Genomic DNA, 17120 nt, shown 5'->3' with positions numbered 1-17120 from the left:
CACTCGTATGTGTCATAATGATTGACAGTATGAATGTATCATGATGATTGATGTGTTTACAGGGTTCACATTTTATTGTTGACACACAGAGGTGCTTTCTTGAGATCTTTTACTAAAACATTGAAAGCTCTTCTGCTGAGCTTCTGGCTCATGTAAGGGATGAGCTGTAGCTCTCCGCTCACCTCCAACCCTCACGTGACTCCATGCGGCCTCTAGCGATCAACTCTGGCGTGTTTCAGACTGGAGCATAATTACAGCCCAGCCAGATGGACATTAGGTCGTAGAATGGAAGTGAGGCCGTGGACAACGTGGACTGCATTAATGGGCTTTGTTTGATCCTTTGCTCCGGCACAAAAGAGACAGATTACAGGGTAATTAGGCCGAGGGTAGATGGAACAAGGCATAGTGGCAGTGAAAAGTCTCTGTCACTCACCGCTTATAGACTGTATTAGGCACAGAGAAAAAAAAAACTCATTACTTTTCGAATAAAGCTTTAACAGATGCATACTTTATCACTGGGGTGATTATGAACCCAGTGTAGATATCCAGTCATCGGCCAAAGGAGTGTGCTTGCCACTCTAAAGCATCAAACAGTCCCTTGTCCCTGTGCCATCACCCCAATGGTCCATCAAAGAAGGGGGCTGCAAATAAAAACTAATCCGAGCAATATCCAATCTAGATATTTCCATTCTGACTGCAGCGCGGTCAATTGAGCAGATGTTCAGCGCAGTCTCCACGTAACATGCAGAATACATTACAGGCTTTATTCGAACCCAGTTTGCAGTGTTGTCCTTCAGATTCCATCCTATACCCACTACCTTCCCAAACCCAGCCCCTAACCACGTGACATGACTAACATACATCCCATTACATTTAAAGATATTACATACCGTTATATTAATTCATGTAATGGCCTGATTGAATATACATGTGAGCGGGATATTTTCTCGAAACAAATAAATCTTTATCAGACCTCAAGGGAATATTTAACGAGGTACCGACGCAGCAAACCGAAGTAGAGCACATCTCAGGTTCCACACGTCGACATCAGAGATTTCGTAAAGTGTCTGGAATGCAAATACCCAGATGGCCACCCCGCATTCTGACGCTCTACTGTGTGGCTGCTATTCTTATCAAAGCCCCCTGCTTCCTCCAGCCGGATCATTAGGTCTTCACACCAATCACAGCAGACACTCTGACATTCTGGTCCAGCAGGGCCGCGGCCACACCTGAGAGAAAGACCAGCGAATTGACCAGGAGCTCAGGGTGTTAACGTCTATCCAGAAAGGACATAGTGCTGGGGTCTGGAGTATCTTGGAGAGAGGTGATGAACGTTTGCGATTAAGCCCAAATCACCTCAATCTACCTGTAGGCATTCTCTAGCAAGGCAACCCTAACCCCTAACTGCTCCTTAATAACCTGTTTACTGTCTAACCCCTACCTGCTCCTTAATGACCAGTATACTGTCTAAGCCCTACGTGCTCCTTAATTACCTGTAAACTGTCCATCCCTACATGCTACTTAACGACCTGTATATTGTCTAACCCCTACCTGCTCCTTAACGTCCTGTCTCTGTACTGTCTAACCCCTACCTGCTCCTTAATGACCTGTATACTGTCTAACCCCTACCGGCTCCTTAATGACCTGTATACTGTCCAACCCCTACCTGCTCCTTAATGACATGTATACTGTCTAACCCCAACCTGCTCCTTAATGACCTGTATACTGTCTAACCCCTACCTGCTCCTTAATGACCTGTATACTGTCTTACCCCTAGCGGCTCCTTAATGACCTGTGTACTTTCTAACCCCTACCTGCTCCTTAATGACCTATCTCTGTACTGTCTAACCCCTACCTGCTCCTTAATGACCTGTATACTCTCTAACCCCTACCGGCTCCTTAATGACCTGTATACTGTCTAACCTCTTCCTACTCCTTAATTACCTGTATACTGTCTCACCCATACCTGCTCCTTAATGACATGTATACTGTCTAACCCCTACCGGCTCCTTAATGTTTACTGTCTAACACCTACCTGCTCCTTATTGACCTGTATACTGTCTAACCCCTACTTGCTCCTTAATGACCTGTCTCTGTACTGTTTAACCCCTACCTGCCCCTTAATGACCTGTCTCTGTACTGTCTAACCCCTACCTGCTCCTTAATGATATGTCACTGTCGTACCCCTTCCTGCTTCTTGATGGCATGTGTTTCAAAGAGAAACAAGAACAAACTATACATTTAAGCAAAACCATTTACTGATGAACTTGTACTTTAAGCCTAGAAAAGCCTAAAATCTGAATACTGAGCTAAGTTGTTTTTTGTGAAACAAACCATTGTTTCGTTGTTCTAATGCACCATACATGTCACACATGTGACTGACAGCCGGCTAATGGAAGCAGCTCCAGCACATTGGAGTCACAGAGCTTCCTTTATTGAGCTGATCTGCTTTGCTGAAAAACATGATAATTAGTAGATACACAGCTAATTAATTTTAGAAATATATATTTCTAATGCATATTTCTAATATGTATTAGAAATGTTATTGTGGACTTTAATGAATTAAATCACAGCCGTGCTTTTGTGAAGCCACCTCTCCCAACAGTTGTTAATCTCTGTGGCTTCTATGGAAAATCCAATTTGACACACCACAGCTTCTGAAGATTACTCCCTGTTTTCAACACCCAATTGTGATGAAGACATTGTGATTTTATTAACCAGTAAATACACAATACACCTCATTGTCATACTTCTCCAGGAGCAACACATATATCACATATCTACCAAAAGTGGTGGGATATGGAGAGAGAGAGAGAGAGAGAGAGAGAGAGAGAGAGAGAGAGAGAGAGACAGACAGACAGACAGACAGACAGACAGACAGACAGACAGACAGACAGACAGACAGACAGACAGACAGACAGACAGACAGACAGACAGACAGACAGACAGACAGACAGACAGACAGACAGACAGACAGTAAAGGCTTATTATATTTCTGGTGTACAGCCGTGCTGAGGCAGATATGTCTCAGCTATCAAAGGGCTCCCCATTAGGCCCGTTCACCCCGGCCGTGGACAGCTCGTGTGTGAACAATGATTAAGCACACGTTCTAATGTTGGTGGGTTCATTCAGAAAAGAGCCCAAAGCCAAGCAGCCCCTTTTACCATCATATTTTTCTCGCTAATTAGCATGACATGCTAGTCTCTTGTGAGAGCACTTCATTACGGCTATTATAAAGGGGCTGTTCTATCAAAGAGAACATTTACTACAAAACACGAGGCTACTATGGAACTAAATGAGGCGACGACAGAAATGTAAGAAATTTTAAACAGTCGATGACCTAGAATATCTAATAAGGTGTGTTTGTGCGATAATGAGACTGATCACTGACAACGTAATAATACATAACAAAATCACCTCAATGTTCAAAGCCCCTTCAACCTGCTAGAGGAATATTTTGGGGAACCTAATTTAGTTTCTCTTTTGGAAGGAAATATGTCCAAAGTAGTTCATTTCCCTTTCCTCTCCCTCCGGTAGAGTCGGCTGATTAAAAACAGGGCAAAGTGCGGCTTTGAATGGACGACCCCCTTGATTGGCAGGTCACGCTTCATAAGACAAGAGAAACAGGAAGTGGAACATGCCCTCTTGACCAATCGAGTGTGGCGATGCAGACCCCTTTTATAATCCCTCAAATCCCAACTAAGGCAGTTGTTTTGACAGGCCTTTTGTTTTTACAACCACGTTCACTTTGTAATAATATTCAAATTGGTTATGTATTAACCATCATGCTGTTCTGTACATATCTGTAGGCTCCTCCTATCATCTGGTGCTATCATCAGCGGTGCAGAAGGACAGAAAACTCTCATTCTGCATGTCTGCAGAAAGCCACTACCAAACATTACTGACATGATTAATAGTACGACAACCTGATTGTATAAACACCTGGTTCTGTGCTATCAAATGTTGGTCTTAGCCAGAAACCCTGCTTATATAGGACCGCAAATACATACTGTAGGCAGGACGGTGAGGTGATTAGACTCATGAATTATTGCTTGCTGTACGTCTACAAATGCCAAGCAGCTGTTCTGCCACAAAGAAAAGATACGCAGGTAGCATTCCAGATTTGACATCCGCCATCTCTTTTCTTTCCTTTTATTTCAAATATTTTGCAAATAGTCTGAATGTTTTATAGCCATGTGCACATGGAGTGCACCAATTGTGCAGCTGTAAATGTGGGAGCATACAACACCTCCATGAACGTGTGTGTGTGTGCAAGCGTTCTGTCGCATTAGAACGTGTAGGGCCATCAGAGCGAGGTTGAATACGCAGACCTCCATTGGGGAGCCTGTCGAAGGTGCAGACCTCCATTGGGGAGCCTGTTGAAGGTCCAGACCTACATTGGGGAGCATGTTGAAGGTGCAGTCCTCCATTGGGGAGCATGTTGAAGGTGCAGACCTCCATTGGGGAGCCTGTTGAAGGTCCAGACCTCCATTTGGGAGCCTGTTGAAGGTGCAGACCTCCATTGGGGAGCATGTTGAAGGCAGGTGATACCACAGAACTCTCCATAGATGGGACAGAACTCTACATAGATCTCATTAGATCAGTTCTAACATTGCATCAGCTAAAGCCACAGGCTTCTTATTTAGAGTATTTATTCAGTATATATTTATGCAGGGTTAAGTCAGGCAGGGTCATGTGAAGACCTCCTGGATGCTATTGCATGTCTGTTGAATTGTTTCCTGAGATGCAGTATGTGTTGCACACAAAGAGATCTGTCTTGGCCTTTTTGCTGGTTATTTGTCGGCTATCATGTGACAGGGATTGAAGTGGAGACCATGCACACATAAGTCAATGCTGACAAAGTAAACAGTGAACGTGTGTGTGTGCGTGCGTGCGTGCGTGCGTGTTTTGTCCTAATGACCTGTGGTCGGGTTACTCATTCTGGATCAATCATGTGCAGAAGAAGGACCGGAGGCTCTGGGACCACCAGGGTTAGGCTCCAGTGTTCCTCCACAGCTCAGAGTCCATCAGGTAAAGGCCGACATGATTGCCACACGCTCCATGTGTTAGGGTAGCGTTAGCTGCTGGACCCAAGAGCAGAACACAGAGACAGGACAGGAGTAGGAGTGACGGTGAACAGGTTTATTTAGTTCAGCTAGGAGTGAAGCAGGAGGTTGGTTGGAGTGGGGCGTATCGGGCTGGAGGTAGTGAAGACTGCAGGCTGGAGGTGACGATCCAAAAACTATAGGTGAGAGAAAACAAAGGTGAGGCACGAGAATTCCACAAGAGAGAACACTAGAGAGATACACTGGAGCCAGGAACGAGTAACTACCACGGTAACATGAAGTACGATCTGGCGATGACTGCAGGGAAACCAGGTGTATTTGTAGGGGAGTTGATGAGACGATGCAGGCCAGGTGTGAGCAGTTGAGGCAGAGACAGACAGGGGGCGTGGCCAACACGGGGGCAGAATACGCAGCACCACAACAGTGGCCATGGCACCATGACCCTCCAAGAGGATGCAGAGATGCTGAATAGATAGAATAATTCATACGTTTCTTTGTTTGCATCATGACGCATGGAAATGGGATATAGATGAGTGAAAAACTAAATGTGTTGTTTGTTTTTGAGCGAGTCTTTTCTGATAGGATTCTGTGTCTTCAGATTACATAATTAATGATGCTCTCTTTCCAACAGAAATACATTATCAGCACTGGTTTTACCGCACACATCAATGTAAAGACAACATAATGGCTGGGTAATTAGAAATGGTGGTCTGAAATGTAGATTAGGGTATCACAGCCTGAGATTATTCTATTGTATATTATAAACAATTTGTGATATCTAACAAGAACAGATATGCTCAGTTCGGTTTTTCCTTAGTAGTTTTTATGTTTGTCTTGTTGTGTTGTTTATGCTATTGCTTTATATTTTTCTGAAATATTTATTTCATGTTATAAAAAAATGTTAAACAACTTCATTAACATCTATTTAAATAGTGTTTCTGCGCAAGTGACTCAAGCTGCGATGATCAAATCACTCTCAGAGACTCTTGGATATATTAAGGTGAACTCTGACCCACCAGCCATACCCCTTAGCCTCCGCTTACCCCTTGTGACCGCCTGCTCCTGTCAACAGCCCGGCCGTGGAGCCCCAGACCTGGCCTGGAGGAGCTATCACACATGAGAGCCTGCTCTGGATCCAGGCCTCGTCCTGCTAATGGACCCGGGCTGGCCTCAAGCTTGCCTGAATAAATAGAACTCGCACGATCACAGTGCCTTGAGTCCTGACAAGGGCTGTTCACACCGAGCAGAGTAATCTCAGGGTAAATTGGCCTTTGGTTCTTCTCCTGCTTCGTAAGTATGCCTCCAGAAAGGTCATGTGAGAAATAGCCTTTCTTAGCTTTTGTTATTTCTCCTTCAGTGTTTTCATCAGTTTTATGGCGTGATTTGTAGAATGGGGACATTGTGAGTGTGCTCTCAGGAGAAGGTTGATGGCAAAGATGGCAAAAAAAAAAAAGACCCTATATATTTTGTAATATAAGATGATACAATATATTGACTTGAAAAGAGGCTTTCTTGAAAGAGGCATTGATAAGGGCATCACTGTCTGGTATGGTTGACACAATGGCACAATGGGCTTTGTTTTTTGTTTAAAGCCAAAGGATGGATTGAATTAAAATCCCATTTGCATTGATGTCTTGTTGCACATTCTGAAGATAAACTGAATTGTGGTTAACGGTGATTCATACACAAAACAATTTAACACACTAGGCCATATAACACCTACACTGTCCCTCCATTCCAGCCCAGTGTATACCTAAACAATATAGTCCCTTGGTGATTTGTCAATAAAGTCGAACATGGCAACCATATGCGATCATACAACACAATAAAATGGCTGAAAGGGAAGCATCGTTGGCATTCTGGACCAACAAACGAGAAAGAAATCTTCCTCTGTTTTGTCACACATGCACAATAACATCTTGAGAAAACAGGATCTCAGTAGGATGTCAGCCTCGGTCAATCAGCCCCTATTTCCCTGAACACTGCATCCGTTCCATTTGGCATTTATGTGTTATTATGCGCGTGGCGCTCATTGGGCCGATGCCACTCTCAGCAGCGTGTAGAGCCTGTGTGCACGGCGCCGTCGGCTTCTGAGTGGATTATGCCAAAGCTTCACGGCTCAAATTGGTTTCCAGCACGCCGGAGCGGTGACCACTGTCCTTGTGAATGTCACATGCTGGCCTGTCTGGCACCAGCGCAGGCAGAGTGTGGGAGAGAGAGAACGCCATTATCGTTAGTGCGATGGCCGTGGACCAAGAAGAGGGTGCCCACAGACGGATTGTTTACGATAAATGACACACTCATAAACCACTCATCACTAACAAGCACTATTATCCGCTAATCAATAGACGCTAAGACTTCAAAATGTTTTTCTCATCTGGCCCCTCTTGTGTCTGACCTATCAGCCTCTTGTAATGCACCTGACACTCATCCCGGGCTCCTGAGGGCCTGAGAGAGGACCGCTCATCAGCTCAGTTGGGGTGACCGCAGTCGGGGTGAAAACAGACCCAGCGGGGGGCTATTGAACCGTCAGCAGCCTACAGTTTAATATAAAAACAGCCCAATGAAAGAGGACAGTCAACCTTTGGGTGAATGGCCTCTGCCACAAAGCCCAGCATGGGCTGACATCTCGAGCCCACACAAGGAGAGAAGTTACGCAACACTTTCCACCAGGAAAGACTCAACAGTGTCCACCAACATGAGAGACTCAACACTGTCCACCAGGAGAGACTCAACACTGTCCACCAGGAGAGACCCAACAGTGTCCACCAGGAGAGACTCAACACTGTCCACCAGGAGAGACTCAACACTGTCCACCACGATGAGAGACTCAACACTGTCCACCACCATGAGAGACTCAACACTGTCCAACAGGAGAGACTCAACACTGTTCACCATCATGAGAGACTCAACACTATCCACCACCATGAGAGACTCAACACTGTCCACCACCATGAGAGACTCAACACTGTCCACCAGGAGAGACTCAACACTGTCCACCAGGAGAGACTCAACACTGTCCACCACCATGAGAGACTCAACACTGTCCAACAGGAGAGACTCAACACTGTTCACCATCATGAGAGACTCAACACTGTCCACCACCATGAGAGACTCAACACTGTCCACCAGGAGAGACTCAACACTGTCCACCACCATGAGAGACTCAACACTGTCCACCAGGAGAGACTCAACACTGTCCACCAGGAGAGACTCAACACTGTCCACCAGGAGAGACTCAATACTGTCCACCACCATGAGAGACTCAACACTGTCCAACAGGAGAGACTCAACACTGTCCACCAGGAGAGACACAACACTGTCCACCACCATGAGAGACTCAACACTGTCCACCAGGAGAGACTCAACATTGTGCACCACCATGAGTGACTCAACACTGAGGTGTCGGCGTAGCTCAGGAGGTAGAGCAGTTGTCTTGTAACCGATAGGTTTCTAGTTCGATCCCCAGCTCCTCCTAGCTGTTGAGTGTTGAAGTGTCCATGAGTGCAAATGACAAAAATACATTTAAGTAAAAAAGGGAATACACCATTGTACACCATTGTATAGCATTGTTCCTGAGCTAAACTTGCAGCATAAAAGTAATAAGCACAACATGGACAAATGTGAAAGGGCATGTACATTTAGGCATACTCGCTTCTAGATTACAATGACTGAGTATGCTTCTTTATTTTTTTATGGAAATAATCTATTTAAAAAAATTCAGAATCAAAATTGAATCGATAACAAATAAATTGCAGTGCATTGATGAATCGATATTTTTACCCAGCCCTACTGTCCACCAGGCTCTCCTGGTGGACAGTAGGGCTGGGTAAAAATATCGATTTTTTTTGTTCTCCCTCCCTCTACTACTCTCTCACACACTCAACACTGTCCACCACCAGGAGTGAGACATTAGCTCAACACTGTCCACCCCCAGGAGAGAAAGGTTAGCTCAACACTGTCTACCACCAGGAGAGAGACATAAGCCCAACACTGTCCACCCCCAGGAGAGAAAGGTTAGCTCAACACTGTCCACCACCAGGAGAGAGACATAAGCCCAACACTGTCCACCCCCAGGAGAGTCCCAACACTGTCCACCACCAGGACAAAGACCGAAGAATCAGAACGCACTCCTCTGCTCTGAGCGATGCTTTTCTGCATCCCACTTACTGGACCTCCTGAGTGTCATTTAAAGGGAACCCCGTACTCTATAAAAAATATGTACTTCTATTCTTTGTTGCTTCTTGAGTGAAATTGTCAGGGCGTTCCCATGGATACCAGGGAGAGATTGTATTTGTCCGGTCGCTGTGAGGCACGGAGCGCTCCTGAATCATGGGGCAGGGGGGGCGCCATTTCTTTTTATCACCATGTTTTTTTCTTATCTTTATGGTGCAGTCTGCAGATAAGAGCTGATCATCCATGCTGGCACTGTGTACTCACTCTGCATGAGTTGCATACAATTATGCAAATGGTGTTGAAAGTCATAAATCCTTGTTCTGGAGATTTTTTTTGTTCTCCCTCCCTCTACTACTCTCTCACACACTCTACACCTTCTTCTCCTCCATCTCCTCAACCTCCTCCACCTCCACCTCTTCCACCTCCTCCTCCACCTCCTCCTCCTCCTCCACCTCCTCCTCCTCTACCTCCCCCTCCTCCACCTCCTCGTGGTCCTCCACCTCCTCCTACTCCTCCACCTTGTCCTCCTCCTCCAGCACTAGCTCTTCAGTGCTCTCCAGCTGGTTGGAGCGAGGCAGGCCCCTCGCCAGCATAAAAGTGTTGGGGAAGACCTCCGGCTGGGAAGCATCTGGTGTCCAGGAATGGGACAGGATGAAAACTCTTCCTGACGGCGCCGTCTGCGGTCCTGTCTGTGAGGCTCAGTCCCATGTAGGGACATAGAACGGATAGTCCGGTCTGTCCGTGGTTCTATTGGTGCTGGTGGTCTGGTTCCGTGGTTCTGGTGGTCTGGTCTCTCCGTGGTTCTATTGGGGCTGGTGGACTGGTCTCTGTGGTTCTTTTGGTGCTGGTGGTCCAGTCTCTCTGTGGTTCTATTGGTGCTGGTGGTCCGGTCTCTCAGTGGGTCCACACGGCCCCTGTGAAAGTGGTTAGGTGGTGTTTGCTCGATGCTGTTTGCCGTGTGTATGCGTATGTTTTTCTATGAATTATCTTTTATTTGGAACACAGGGAACACAGGTAAATATTTAGCATCCACCAGATGCCCGTTTCATACCTTAAGCAGATCAAAGTTATTCATTCTTATTCATTATTATTATTTACACCTCCGTCAGTGGGGGACATCACAGCCGATCATTGAGAGATGATAATATAATTTCTTGCAGTGACCCCCCCCCACCCCCTCCTGTATCTACGGAGAAGAAGGTGTTTTATTGAGCGAGGTAGCGAGTAATGCCTCCGCTACGGCACTGAACCTTTCCCCTGCATCGAGACATCAAGGATATGGAAAAGGTAATTATCAGGATTCTCTTTCCTCCCTGCTTTGGTTCTGCATTAGCCGTGCGGAGCAGGAGAGGAGTGATTACGGAGGATGAAGTGAATTGAGAAGCTGACTTCTGAGCCATTACCAAGGAGGTTATCACCGCGCGATGCTAATAAGGAACGAGGCGTAGGGATGATGGAGGCCGCAGGAGAGTGATGACCATGGGAGATGGGACATGAAAGGGCAGGACTTGACAATGGTTGTGATGGAGGTGGTGGAGGTGATAATGGTGGTGGTGGTGGTGGTGGTGGTGGTGGTGGTAGTGGTGGTGGTGGTGGTGGTGTTGGTGGAGGTGGTGGTGGTGGAGGTGTTGGTGGAGGTGGTGGTGGTAGGGATGGAGATGGGGGACTGTATTGGTTTGGAGGGGAAACCATTTGGACCAGATCACCATGATGGATTCTGTGTACTGGTTTTGAGATGACTGAAAGGACTTCACAGCCTCGCTGGTACAGAAGATCGTCTTTTATCAACAAATTGTTTACCGCTGTTAACTGAGAGACTCAGGCGACCGAACGCTACAAAGATGGAGTTTAAATATAGAGGCTGACCGTGGGGGGACTTGCCGCGTCTGGCCTGTAGGGGGAGTATGGGCATGTTGGGAGCGCACTGGATCTGCGGGGGGGAGGAATGGGTCTGATTGCCGGCACCTGCTCGCAATCAGACCAATCAGGAGTGTGTATTTACGTGCCTGCTTCGTCTGATAGTAGGAGGAATGGGGAGCAAAGAAAGAGAGGCGATCGCTGGCAGAGATCGCCAGGAATGCACCCTGTGACTGCTTGGAACGGAGTATAATTTATGTTTAAAGACTTGTGTTTTGTTGAACTGCTGGGGATCGAAATAAACAGACTTTGGATTGCAAACGCAAACCTGGTGTCCAAGCGCTCAGTGAATCTTGTGGCACCCAACGTGGGGCTGAGCGCAGAAAATGGACCAGTCACCACTTGTGAGTGTGCTCGGGCATGTGGCCCAGATGTCCGAACGAAAGAGCAATGTACAACACACACAGAACGAGGTGCTCACGGAGCTAGCCCAGTCCTTGACGGCCGATCGGGCTGTTCTCCGTGAGCTTCTCGCCTTCGGAGGAAGCGTTGGTGAACCCAGAGGGGCAGGAGCCGTGGCCCACATCCATGTCCCGAAGATGGGGGAGGCGGACGATGCTGAGGCCTTTCTCGAGACCTTCCAGGGAGTGGCCGAGATGGCCTCGTCAGGAGTGGGCTCAACGTCTTCTGCCACTCCTAACGGGGGAGGCCCAGTTCGCAGCCCACAGTCTGCCGGCCGGGGCCCAACGAGACTTTGACACCGTCGTCAAGGCCATCCGGGACCCGCTTGGCATAAACCCCGAGGAACATCGACGCCGGTTTTGCGCTTTAATGTTCACAGAGGGGGACCGACCCTTCGCCTATGCCCAGCAGCTGCGGACCGGAACACGCCGGAGGAGGTTGTGGAACAGGTGGCCCTAGAGAGGTTTATCGAGGGGCTTCCCGCCAGAACCTCCGCCTGGGACCGTTACCACCGGCCTGAGGGCCTCTCGGCAGCTTTCGACCTAGCGGAGAGCCACCTGCCCCTCCCTCCGACGGCCCAGCGACCACCAACACCGGGCCCGCGCAACGGTGCAGCTGCCCTGCGGCGAGAGCGAAATAGGGGGCCTCCGGTTCACGTGGGCACGTGAATCGCCTTCCCCCCCCTCTCTGCAGATGGGTGCTCAGACGGCGGGGGAGGGGTGTTGGTGGTGCGGACGGCCTGGCCACTTTCGGCAGGAGTGCCCTATGATGGAGGTGGGTCAGGTCGTCCGGCGCTTTTGGATTCAGGCTGCATGCAGACCATGATCCATCAGCGCCTGGTACGATCCGAGGCATTGGTGGAGGCATCTAGCGTTCCGGTGAGGTGTATACACAGGGATGTTCACGACTATCCCTTGGTCCCTATCGAAATTCGTTATAGGGGGAAAAAGCATAGAGTCAAGGCGGTGGTTAATTCGAGCCTTACGCATCCCCTGATTCTAGGGTTGGATTGGGCTGGGTTTCCACAGGCTGTTAGGGGGACTACGGGGGTGCGGACATGACATGTAGGGACATGTAAGTTGGGTGCTCCCAGCGCCGAGGTTCCCACCGGTGGAGGATTTCCCCCTTGAGCAGTCTCGTGACACTAACCTACGCTCAGCCTACGACCCGCAATTTGTGGTGGTTAGGGATAGGCTTTATCAGGTGGGTTGTGACACCCAGAGTGAGGAGGTTGTCACCCAATTGCTGGTACCTAGGAGCCGCCGGGAGATGGTTTTCCAGGCGGCGCATTATAACCCAATGGCGGACCATTTGGGGTACGATAAAACACTCGGTAATGGCTCGGTTCTATTGGCCGGGGATTCGGGCGGAGGTGCGCAGGTGGTGCGCCTCCTGTCCCGGGTGTCAGTTGGTGAATCCCCCGGCCGTCCCCAGGGCTTCCTTGCGGCTCCTTCCCCTGGTAAAAGCCACCTACGACCGCATTGGCATAGACATTATTGGGCCATTAGAATGTTCCGCACCGGGGTATCGATTTGTGTTTGTCCTGATCGACGACGCAACCCAAAACCCGGAAGCAATTCCGTTGCGCAACATCTCCGTGAAGAGTGTTGCGCAGGCGTTGTTTCATGTCATATCGCGGGTGGGAATCCCGATTCTCACTGACCAGGGCACCAATTTCATGTCACACACGATTAGGGAGCTTTACGCGTTGTTTAAGGTCAAGGCCATCCACACGAGCGTCTATCACCCAGCCACGGACGGCTTGTTCCGAGAGGTTTAACCAGACGTTAAAGTCCATGATCCGTAAATTCGTACACGAGGATGCTCGAAAAAAGCATCAAGGGCTAGACCCTCTGTTATTTGCAGTGCGGGAAGTGCCTCAGGCTTCCACAGGGTTTTCCCCATTTTAGTTGCTCTATGGGCGCAGGCCCAGGGGCGTCCTGGACCTCATTAAAGAAAACTGGGAGTGACAGCAAAAACGAAACACAGTGCGTCATGGACTTGCGTGCAAAGCTTCACTCACTAGGGGTATTGTCACGAGAGCACCTGCACCGAGCCCAGAAGAGTCAGAGACGCCTGTACGACAGAGGGACTAGATTACGCGATCTTACACCGGGGGACAAAGTCCTTGTACTGCTGCTCACCTCTTGCACCAAATTACTCGCGAGGTGGCAAGGACCCTTTGTGGTCACACGGCGAGTCGAGGATTTGGATTACGAGGTAGCACGGTTGGACAGGGGCGAAAACAAACCGATATATCACATCAACCTCCTTACGAGGTGGAACAATGCGGTCCCTGTCGCGTTCGTGACGACGCTACCGGAGAGAGAGGAGCTCGGTCCGGAAGTCCCGGCACCAGGCCCCCTCCAGGACCTCTCTGTGAGTCAGGGGTACTACCGGGAGTTTGTGCTGCACTTCTGTGTCGTTTGAGGCTATTAAAACAGCCCTCTGCGGGGAAGCGGTCCTGTGTGCTCCTAACTTTATCTCCCTTTTTCCCTGCAGACAGATGCATCGGACAGGGGGGTGGGCGTGGTCCTGACCCAGTAGGTGGAGGGGGCCGACTGACCGGTGCCTTACCTGAGCCGCAAACTGTCAGACCGGGAGGATCGGTACAGCACGGTGGAGAAGGAGTGTCTCGCCATCCGATGGGCGGTCGGCGCCCTTCGCTACTACCTGCTGGGTCGCACGTTCACCCTCTACTCCGACCACGCCCCCCTCCAGTGGCTCCACCGCATGAAGGACGTCAATGCGAGGATAACCCGTTGGTAGCTTGCGTTGCAACCTTTCAATTTCCGGGTGGTGCACAGGACTGGGGCGCAGATGGCCGTGGTGGACTTCCTCTCCCGTTCCGGGGGGGGGAGTGAGTTGGCGGCCGGATGTGTCCCCGGCCTGTGTCGGGCGATGGGGGTGTGTGGGGGGATGTGCCGCGTCTGGCCTGTAGGGGGAGTATGGGCATGTTGGGAGCGCACTGGATCTGCGGGGGGGGGGGGGATGGGTCTGATTGCGGGCAGTCTGCTCGCAATCAGACCAATCAGGAGTGTGTATTTACGTGCCTGCTTTGTCTTGTAGTAGGAGGAATGGGGATTAGAGAGAGAGAGGCGATCGCTGCCAGAGATCGCCAGGAAAGCATCCTGTGACCGCTTGGAGCAGAGTATAATTTATGTTTAAAGACTTGTGGTTTTGTTGGACTGCTGGGCGATCGCCGCCAGGGATCGCCAGGAAAACACCCCGGGACCGCGTTGGAGCGGAGTTATAATTTATGTTTAAGGACTTGTGTTTTGTTGAACTACTGGGGATCGAAATAAACAGACTTTGGATTGCACCCCGGGGACCGTGGTGTCCAAGCGCTCAGTGAATCTTGTTACACTGACGCTCACACGATAAGCATGTTTACCACTCAATATCTTGATAAAAAATATTAAAGAGAGAGGGAGCAAGATAAAGACAGAACGTACAGCAGGTTAATCCTCCTAAAGGTTTTAGATTCACCATTGATTTTCTTTGAGGAGAGAGAACAGGAATCAAAGAAACTGAAGCATGTGAGTAGATGAAACAGCATGTTATAGAATACCTCTTGGAGCTCAACTAAGGATTCTGCTTTGCTTCCTTCCAAGGATCAAATGTTTTGTTTAATCCTTTGTCTCAGTTACTATTCATGCCAGCAATTTCTACCCAAGACTTTTTCCTCTTTCTAACTGGTGCCAACTGAGCCCACAGAGAGCTGGAGGCTAATGTCACCTCCTATTGGATGTTCTTTTTAACAATTGCAGCCTTTCCAACCCAAAGGTCCCATGTCACACCTCCGATGTCTCCTATCTCCCACCCCCTTATTTAACCGATGATCTTGAAACGGCAATGATTATGTATGGTATTCTTTCAGAATTATATTTCACACACACACACACATACCCACGCACATTCACACACACACACACACACACACACACACACACACACACACACAGACACACACACACACACACACACACACACACACACACACACACACACACACACGCATGTGTGCGAAGTCACTCACTCGCACAAACACAAGTAAGCACTTAAAGGGTAATTCCGGTGTAAAATGGATTTCGGATATGTTTTATATGATAACGAGTTGAAACGTTCGTTTTTGAGCACAAAAACCGCATATAGACGCTTTCTTCAGTTGGCTGTTTTTAGCCGATTATATCAAAACGCTATAAACTTGGAACAATGGGGGCAGTGGTTATGTTCAAAACAAAAGCACTATTTTAAACCATTTAAAAGGCGAAAAGTAGCCCAACACTTCTTTTGGTAGTAAAATAAGGGTCTTAACATATAAAACGAGGCATTGAGAACTTTGTAAGTGTACAGATTGTTTATTAAATATGACATTTTATACACACAATACCATCAGTAGATCACCCGTCCACGCCATTTTGTTTTTTAAGACTCGATAAGTAGATTGGCGAACACAGAGCTTGCGTGTTGCTGACGGCTGTCACAATCTCTGTGTTCGTCAATCTACCTATCGAGTCTTGAAAACAAAATGGCGTCAACGGGTGATCTTCTGATGGTATTGTGTGTATAAAATGTCATTTTTAATAAACAATCTGTACACTTACAAAGTTCTGAATGCCTCGTTTTATATGTTAAGACCCTTATTATGCTACCAAAAAAGTCTCCAACTGAAGAAAGCGTCTATATGCGTTTTTTGTGCTCCAAAATGAACGTTTCAACTCGTTATCATACTTAACTTTTAAGTAAAAGCGCCATGATCTTAATGAACAATCTTTTTTGTAGGTGCACAGTGCATTGACCGAGCTCTACAGTAGAGCTGTTCACTACAGGCTCTACTGCAGAGCTGTGCACCACAGGCTCTACTGTAGAGCTTTTCACCACAGGCTCTACAGTAGAGCTGTTCACTACAGGCTCTAAAGTAGAGTTGTTCCCCACAGGCTCTACTGTAGAGCTGTTCACCACAGGCTCTACAGTAGAGCTGTTCACCAGAGGCTCTATAGTAGAGCTGTTCACTACAGGCTCTACAGTAGAGCTGTTCACTACAGGCTCTACAGTAGAGCTGTTCACCACAGGCTCTACAGTAGAGCTGTTCACTACAGTAGAGCTGTTCACCATAGGCTCTACTGCAGAGCTGTTCACCACAGGCTCTACTGTAGATATTTTCACTACGGGCTCTACTGTACAGCTGTTTACCACAGGCTCTACAGTAGAGCTGCTCAGAGCAGGCTCTACAGTAGAGCTGTTCACCACAGACTAACTGAATATTATTTAAGGCAAACAAAAGGAAAAAAGAGTGGATGACGAACGAGTCCTATGTCACGACACATACACACACATACACACTCACACACACACACCTATCTCAGCGGCCACAGAATAATGTCTCCCGACTCCCAGTCCAAATTTACGCCAGGGATGAAAAGTTATGCAGAAGAAAAGTTCGGCACTGATTTGGGTTCTGCACTGCAGCTCCCGAGATGTGTTCCTCCCCCTTCCTATCTGTAACTCACTAACTTCTCTCTCTCTCTGTCTCTCTCCCTTCCTCTTTATCCCACT

Source organism: Gadus macrocephalus, chromosome 14 (genome assembly GCF_031168955.1).
Source record: "Gadus macrocephalus chromosome 14, ASM3116895v1".
In the NCBI taxonomy this organism is placed as follows: Eukaryota; Metazoa; Chordata; class Actinopteri; order Gadiformes; family Gadidae; genus Gadus; species Gadus macrocephalus.
Note: the sequence above shows the minus strand (reverse complement) of the source record.